Below are 6,060 nucleotides of genomic sequence, written 5' to 3' on the forward strand. Positions count from 1 at the left end.
TAACTGCTGGTTCCCTACTTCACATTTTTTAAAATAATTATTTTATTTATTTTTTAATTTGTTTTAATTTGACCAGAGAGAGAAAGCGACAAAGCAAGACACTAGTCTGGGACTTGAACCGGGCTTGGCTGCATGGGAGTCCAGTGCCTTAACCACCACACCACTGGCCAGCCCCACTTTACCTCACATTCTAACAGGCAAGTTTGAGAGCTCTGGAAGCCTGGGCTGCACCAGAAAGAGTCCCACCCCTCTTGCTTCCGTTGACACGAAGGCACAGGAAAGAAGGTGCATGGAGGAGACTGGGCGAGAGGCCATGCAGCTCTCCCTGCCAAGGCTACCACGCAGCTGCCTTCAGCTGCCCACAGCAGCACTGACCTTCCTTCAGCTCCTCACCGAGGGAGCGACTGCCTGGACCGTGGACCCTGGACTCTTGTAGCCCAAGGTCAACCTTGGCCGGCTCTCTGTGTCTTTCCTGTCATTCGCCTTTGTTAGTTGTGCTGTGTCTCCTTCTGTTGAGCAGGGCAGAGGAAAGGAAAAAGAACGAAAGAGAGAGAGAAAGCATCCAGTGTTGCTTAGCAGCCCAGACTCAAGGCAAGTGAACTCAGCTAGAATAAATTATCCTGGGAGGAAGCAGGGGCTCATTCCCCCAAGGTCATCGAGACAAATTACTGATTCGAAATGAGTTAGAAGCAGGCGGGCTTGAAAGCAGGGGCGGAATAATATCACTGGTGGAAATGCAGCCCGGGATTCTGGGCTCTACAAAAGGTAGCCAGCCTCGCCTCCTGGTCAAACACCTCGGGCTTTCAGCTCAGGCCTCGAGCTTCCTGGCTGGAAGCGTTAGCCATTACAGATAGTGCTGTGTGTTCGGTTATAGCGCAAATGATCCCAGGGCTACCAGGCAGAGCCACCAGGCACTAGTGGGAGGGGTTTATGTAACACTTACAGTTCACTGTGTGCCAAACCCTAAAGTCACGCAGATGTTATCTTGTGTATTCCTACTGCCTTGTCAGTTAAGTATTCTGATCATCGCTGATTCATAGCAGTCAGAACAATGGCACAGAGTAGGTAGAGCAGTTGCCCAAGGTCACAGAGCTGTAAGAGGCAGAGTCAGGGCTTGCACCGGGGCCACTGGTTCTACAGCCCAGGTTCTTATCATGCCTCAAAAAGTATGATGATGGGGAGGGAGAGGACGGGGAGACGGCTCCCCTCTGCAACACCAGTGGACCGTATACTGCACAAAGACAAGTGTGGCCACCTGCTGGAGACCGAGGATGGCCCCGTGATGCCTGCAGTCTCTCCGCCCACTCTCGAGTGCTCCTGAGCATGCTCCCGGGTGGTCACGCAGGTCAGCCTTGCAGGAAGTACGCAAAGCAATGCTAGAGCCTCGGCTGGCTGCCCGAGGACCCCGACCTCCGTATGCACAGGCGTTCTGCCTCACAGCAGCTGGGACACAGAAAGGGCCCTGACCCCATCCTGGCCCTTTGAGCACAGCTACCCACTACCCTCTCCCCACTGAGACCCCACAGCAGCCCCCACACCGATGCCCCGTCGTAAGCATTCTGTCTCTTCCTCATTCTCAGTCTCATGGATGAAGAAGCTGAATTTTCTGCATCTATTTCTCAGCCGTTCCGTTCGAAGACCCATTTAGGCTCCATTTTCTGTGCTGTGTGATCTCCATTGTCATCGCCTCTGCTTCACCTCCTCCCCCGATACTCCAACTTCCCCCAGTCCCTGACTGCTGCAGCCCCTAGAGCTGGGTGGGGTAACCCGTCCACCCTGACCCTGCCACCGCTGACCTGGGGTCCCACACAAGGCAGCAGATGAGATAGCCATGACAGTGCAGAGACACTCCGTAACTCTCCACGGCCCAGGATGGGGTGACAGCTCGGTCGTGTTTGTGTCAGAGTCACGAGACAGAGCGAGTGACCGGCCAGGAGGCTGCTGTCTTCCCGAACCTTTATTGGTCCCCTCGTCCCCCACAGGAGAGCCTGAAGGCAGCACGGACATGGACGGGCCGCGTCACGCTTTCTCCTCTGCGGGGCCTGCTTTCCCACCGGGGCTGCTCACAGAGTTTCTCTGCTGTGAAGATCGGCTCGATGATTCACACGATGATTACCTTCAGTGCACTTCGGGAAGCTGTAGGGATGTGCTTTTCCCTCTGCTTTCAGTTTGTCCAGATGGGCACACAAAAGCCAACGAGCAAGGGCACAGATGTCATTTCGTTGTCTCCTGTGCTGACAGGAGGAGCAGGGACTTCTTCACTTGTGGGTCAAAGTTCTGGAAAAAAACAAACCTGCTATTGAAAATGACATTTCACGGCATGCACCCATGAATCAGTGACCAAAACAAGGCCATGATATTCAGCTCCAGAATCCCATTTGCCTTAGTGGAAACTGTAAAAAGAACTCATCTGCGTTTTGTCCCCTAGGTTAGCATAGCAACGGCGACTGCCGAGTGGTATTCAGAAGCCAGAACTGGCAGGTAGCTAGGAAAACACTCACTGGGCTTGAAAATGTGGGTCATGAAAAAGCAGACAATTACAGACCTGTGAGTGCTTCGAGGCAACGGCTCCAACGTCAGTCCTCCCTGGATTCTCTGCTTTCAGGGAGCTCACAGCCCCAGGAGGCAACCTGGCAAACAAAATACCCACAGTGGAAACACCACAGCCTGGCCCATAGCTCAGTGGTTAAAGGAGTTGGATTCCACATGACCAACCATGGTTCAAATCCTGGCCCTGATGGTTTGGAAAACAAGTCAGGCACCTATGCCCCAAATCCTTCCAGGAAGCACCCACTGGGGTTCTCTCTCTCTCTCTCTCTCTCTCCCTCACAAAAGCATGTGCCCTCTCACATTAAAAATAATTGTTTTAAAACAACATAAGTTGTCATCAAGTTACTGAAGGCGAAGTAGTGCTGTGAGGAAGAACGAGAGATCCACATTTTAAACATAATGCAGAAGCTTGTTTCCTACAAATACAGTCATATATCAACTCTTAGCACTCTTATCCTTTCTTTAACCCAAAATATAAAAAGTTGCCTTTCAACAAGAGTTCAACAATTTGATTTCCAAAGATGGCATAGTATCTACCCTAGAATATAGATGTCATCTGATTCCCTGTTGGTGTTTAGATTTGTTCCAATCTATTTAAATAGCTATTCCATGAATATCTACGATGAATTGCATATGATTTCCTCAAAATAGACTCCTACAAATGGAGCTTTTTTTTTTAAGAGAGAGTTGTTTTTTTGTTTGTTCATTTGTTTTTACTATAAGGTGTATGTATTCACTGAAAAACAGGGAGAGACAGAGAGACAGAAAGCAAGAAATCACCCTCTAGGGGTATGGCCACACTGCAATCCCTTCTCCTTCATCCTCCTCTCAGGATTTCAGGCATGCACACACATGCACCTGGCATGAGTTCTAAGCTACCAAGTCTGGGACTTAAACTACTGTCGACTACATGGGAGTCTGGCAATGTAACCATTAAGCACCTGCTGGTCCCCAGATGGAGCGTTTTTAAAGACCTTCAAACGCACCGCTTACCTTCTAAAGCAGGCCCACTCTGCTGTGCCTCCTCCTGCTGCCTCCACCACGCTGGCCTTCCCTTCCATTCTTGACAAGGCCGAGGCAGGCTCTGCATCTGGATCTTTTTTTTTAATAGACCGTAGATTAGTTTATTTTTAACACCCATCATGCCATGAATTCATAGGGAATAGGTTCCAGTAGCTCAGACTCCTTTCCATGAGTTCTCACAGTGTCTTCTCTGGGTGGAGCAGGCTGGCACTTTAGTTGAACCCAAGTCCTTCCTCTTTGGCTTCCTTCTTTTTCTGGTCATTTTCCTTCACACATTTTAGGAAGTTATCTCTGCTCTTAGAATGCTTAATATGCTCAATACACACAATAATTCTCTTGGCAAGAATCTTGCCCTTAATTTGTTTGTTCACAACAATGCCAACAGCATGCTGGGTAACTTTGCAGACTCTTCCAGTTTTGCCATGGTAACATTTGTGGGGCATTCCTTTTTGAACAGTACCTACTCCCTTAGTGTCTACACTATCACCTTTCTTGTAGATTTGCATGTATGTCGCCAAAGGAACCACTGCATGTTTTCTAGAAGGCCTAGAGAACATATATCAGGTGCCTCTCTTCTTTCCCTTTGTGTTCATTTTGGTGAATTACTGGAAGATGGTGGTTCTGGCCAAAAGGAAGCTGCATCTGGATCTTTCAAAATGTTCTAACCAAGTTGAATCCTGAATGGCACCATCTGTCAGCAGGATAGTCAATTACTCTTGATGCCCTGGCTTGACCCCTCCTTCCAGGGGCCTACTGATGGCTGCTCTGGAACACAGTGAAGTCTGGTTTCCTTCTTCAGACCCACGACAGCCTCCGTCCTGAGGTGACAGCCCACACCCATACTTACCAAGAAGTGACTGCATATTTTCTGGGACAGGAGTAAAAGTTTCTGAGGCTATGAAAGTACTCAACATGCACCCTCCAATGCAGTGGCTCTCCGGGGGCACTTCAGTAATGTAAACTGAGGTGGCGGTTGCTTTCTGGGACTGCAGATTCTATAGTGCATGATGTTGACACCCACATACACACATGAGTCAAACCAAGGTCCTGACTGGGTGAGGAGCCACGACCGCAGAGCACCCGCCCTCCCACCACCGCGGTAATCCTCAACACAGACTGCACAGAGCAGAGATTCTGGTGCCGACAGCGCCATGGCCCCCTAATGTTCAAGATGTTCTGACACCAACACCTCGGGCCAGTCCCTCACATGATTCTCCATGGCATGTTTGGGGATCTTTGTTAACATAGATACAAACCCATGCACTGGGAGCAGGTGCTGAGCCCGTGACCTGCAAGAAATTGCAGACAACTCCCCATGATGTTCCAGGATTTCTTGCCCAGCCGTCCAGCAAATAGGCAGGCAGACAGCCCCCAACCTGAGAATCACATAAACCCCGAGAGATGAGGTTGAGGCTCATAACCAGGCACCCGCTGTAGCCAGCCACATCTGAGCCAGTTGTGGTCAAGAAAAGTGGCAGGTGGTTCCAGGACCTCCTACAGCGGTGGGGCTGACATTGTCCCCCTAGCTTATTGGTTCCCCTCAGCAGGAGAGACCCATAAGAATCTTTCTTCTTCTACAACTATGAGAAAGTGGGTCTGAGCACCAGGGCATCTGGGCACCCAGGGTGGATCTGAGGACCAGGGGTGGCCCAGGCACACAATAGAGGGGCCTTGTGGGACAATGTCCTGCTGTCTGCAATGCAGCACCTCTTGTCAGGCATCCAGCAAGCCTGACGATGTCACCAGGGGTTGGGTGGCTGGGGTATGGTGACAACTCCTTCAAATGTCTTTCCAAGGATCCCACTCATCCCTGTTTCACACTTGCAGAGTAACCTCACCTTCAAGTTTCTTTCTCTAATAAAGTTTTATTCTAGAATGTGTACTGTTACTCTTAGAGGTCATCAACACACACAGTACACATACACCATACATCACACACATTCATGTCACATACACAGCACATGTACCACACACACCACACATACTACACATACCACACATACTACACATACACACACCGTGCTTATATTAGCTTCTGCACACAGTAGTCATGTAAGAGATGTTCATTTTAATTGAGTTAATGCATTCTACACAAAAAAGTATTAACTTTTTAAAAAAATATTCCATTCTACTGATTTATTGCTGCCTTCTGCGGTGCTGATGCAGAATTTCATCCTTAGTCATTTATTTCCATCTCAGTGTCATGTTTCCACCTCAAAATAAAACTCAATTTGAGTAAATCTGCATCAGACAGTAATCAGATGCTTATTAAATAAGCATATTTGAAGCTTGGGTATATGTGACAGTTCTTTCCGAGCTCAACGCTTAGGTTAGCTTTCACGGGGGATGCCGACTGAGTTTTAGTGGCGACGGCAGCAGTGGTTCAGCTCGTAAAGACTGATCGCCACGTCTTGGCTGGAAGTGGCCCTTGTCAAGGCACACCGGCCTGCCCTAGGCTGCTCCTCTCCAGGGTACCATTTCCAAGAT

The 6,060-nt window shown here is 49.2% G+C and overlaps 1 long non-coding RNA gene across 1 annotated transcript; it reads right to left on the reverse strand.

Annotated features, from left to right (window-relative positions):
- Nucleotides 1-2,037: 2,037 nt before the first annotated feature.
- LOC106733636 (uncharacterized) lies at nucleotides 2,038-3,625 on the reverse strand. The gene is made up of 3 exons (XR_001369603.2): nucleotides 3,544-3,625; nucleotides 2,546-2,630; nucleotides 2,038-2,277 (listed from the first exon to the last, which is right to left on the reverse strand). It is a non-coding gene; the product is annotated as an uncharacterized LOC106733636 (long non-coding RNA).
- Between the last annotated feature and the right edge of the window lie 2,435 nt (nucleotides 3,626-6,060).

The sequence above is a fragment of the Tupaia chinensis genome, unplaced genomic scaffold (genome assembly GCF_000334495.1).
Source record: "Tupaia chinensis unplaced genomic scaffold, TupChi_1.0 Scaffold144270_1, whole genome shotgun sequence".
NCBI lineage: Eukaryota > Metazoa > Chordata > Mammalia > Scandentia > Tupaiidae > Tupaia > Tupaia belangeri.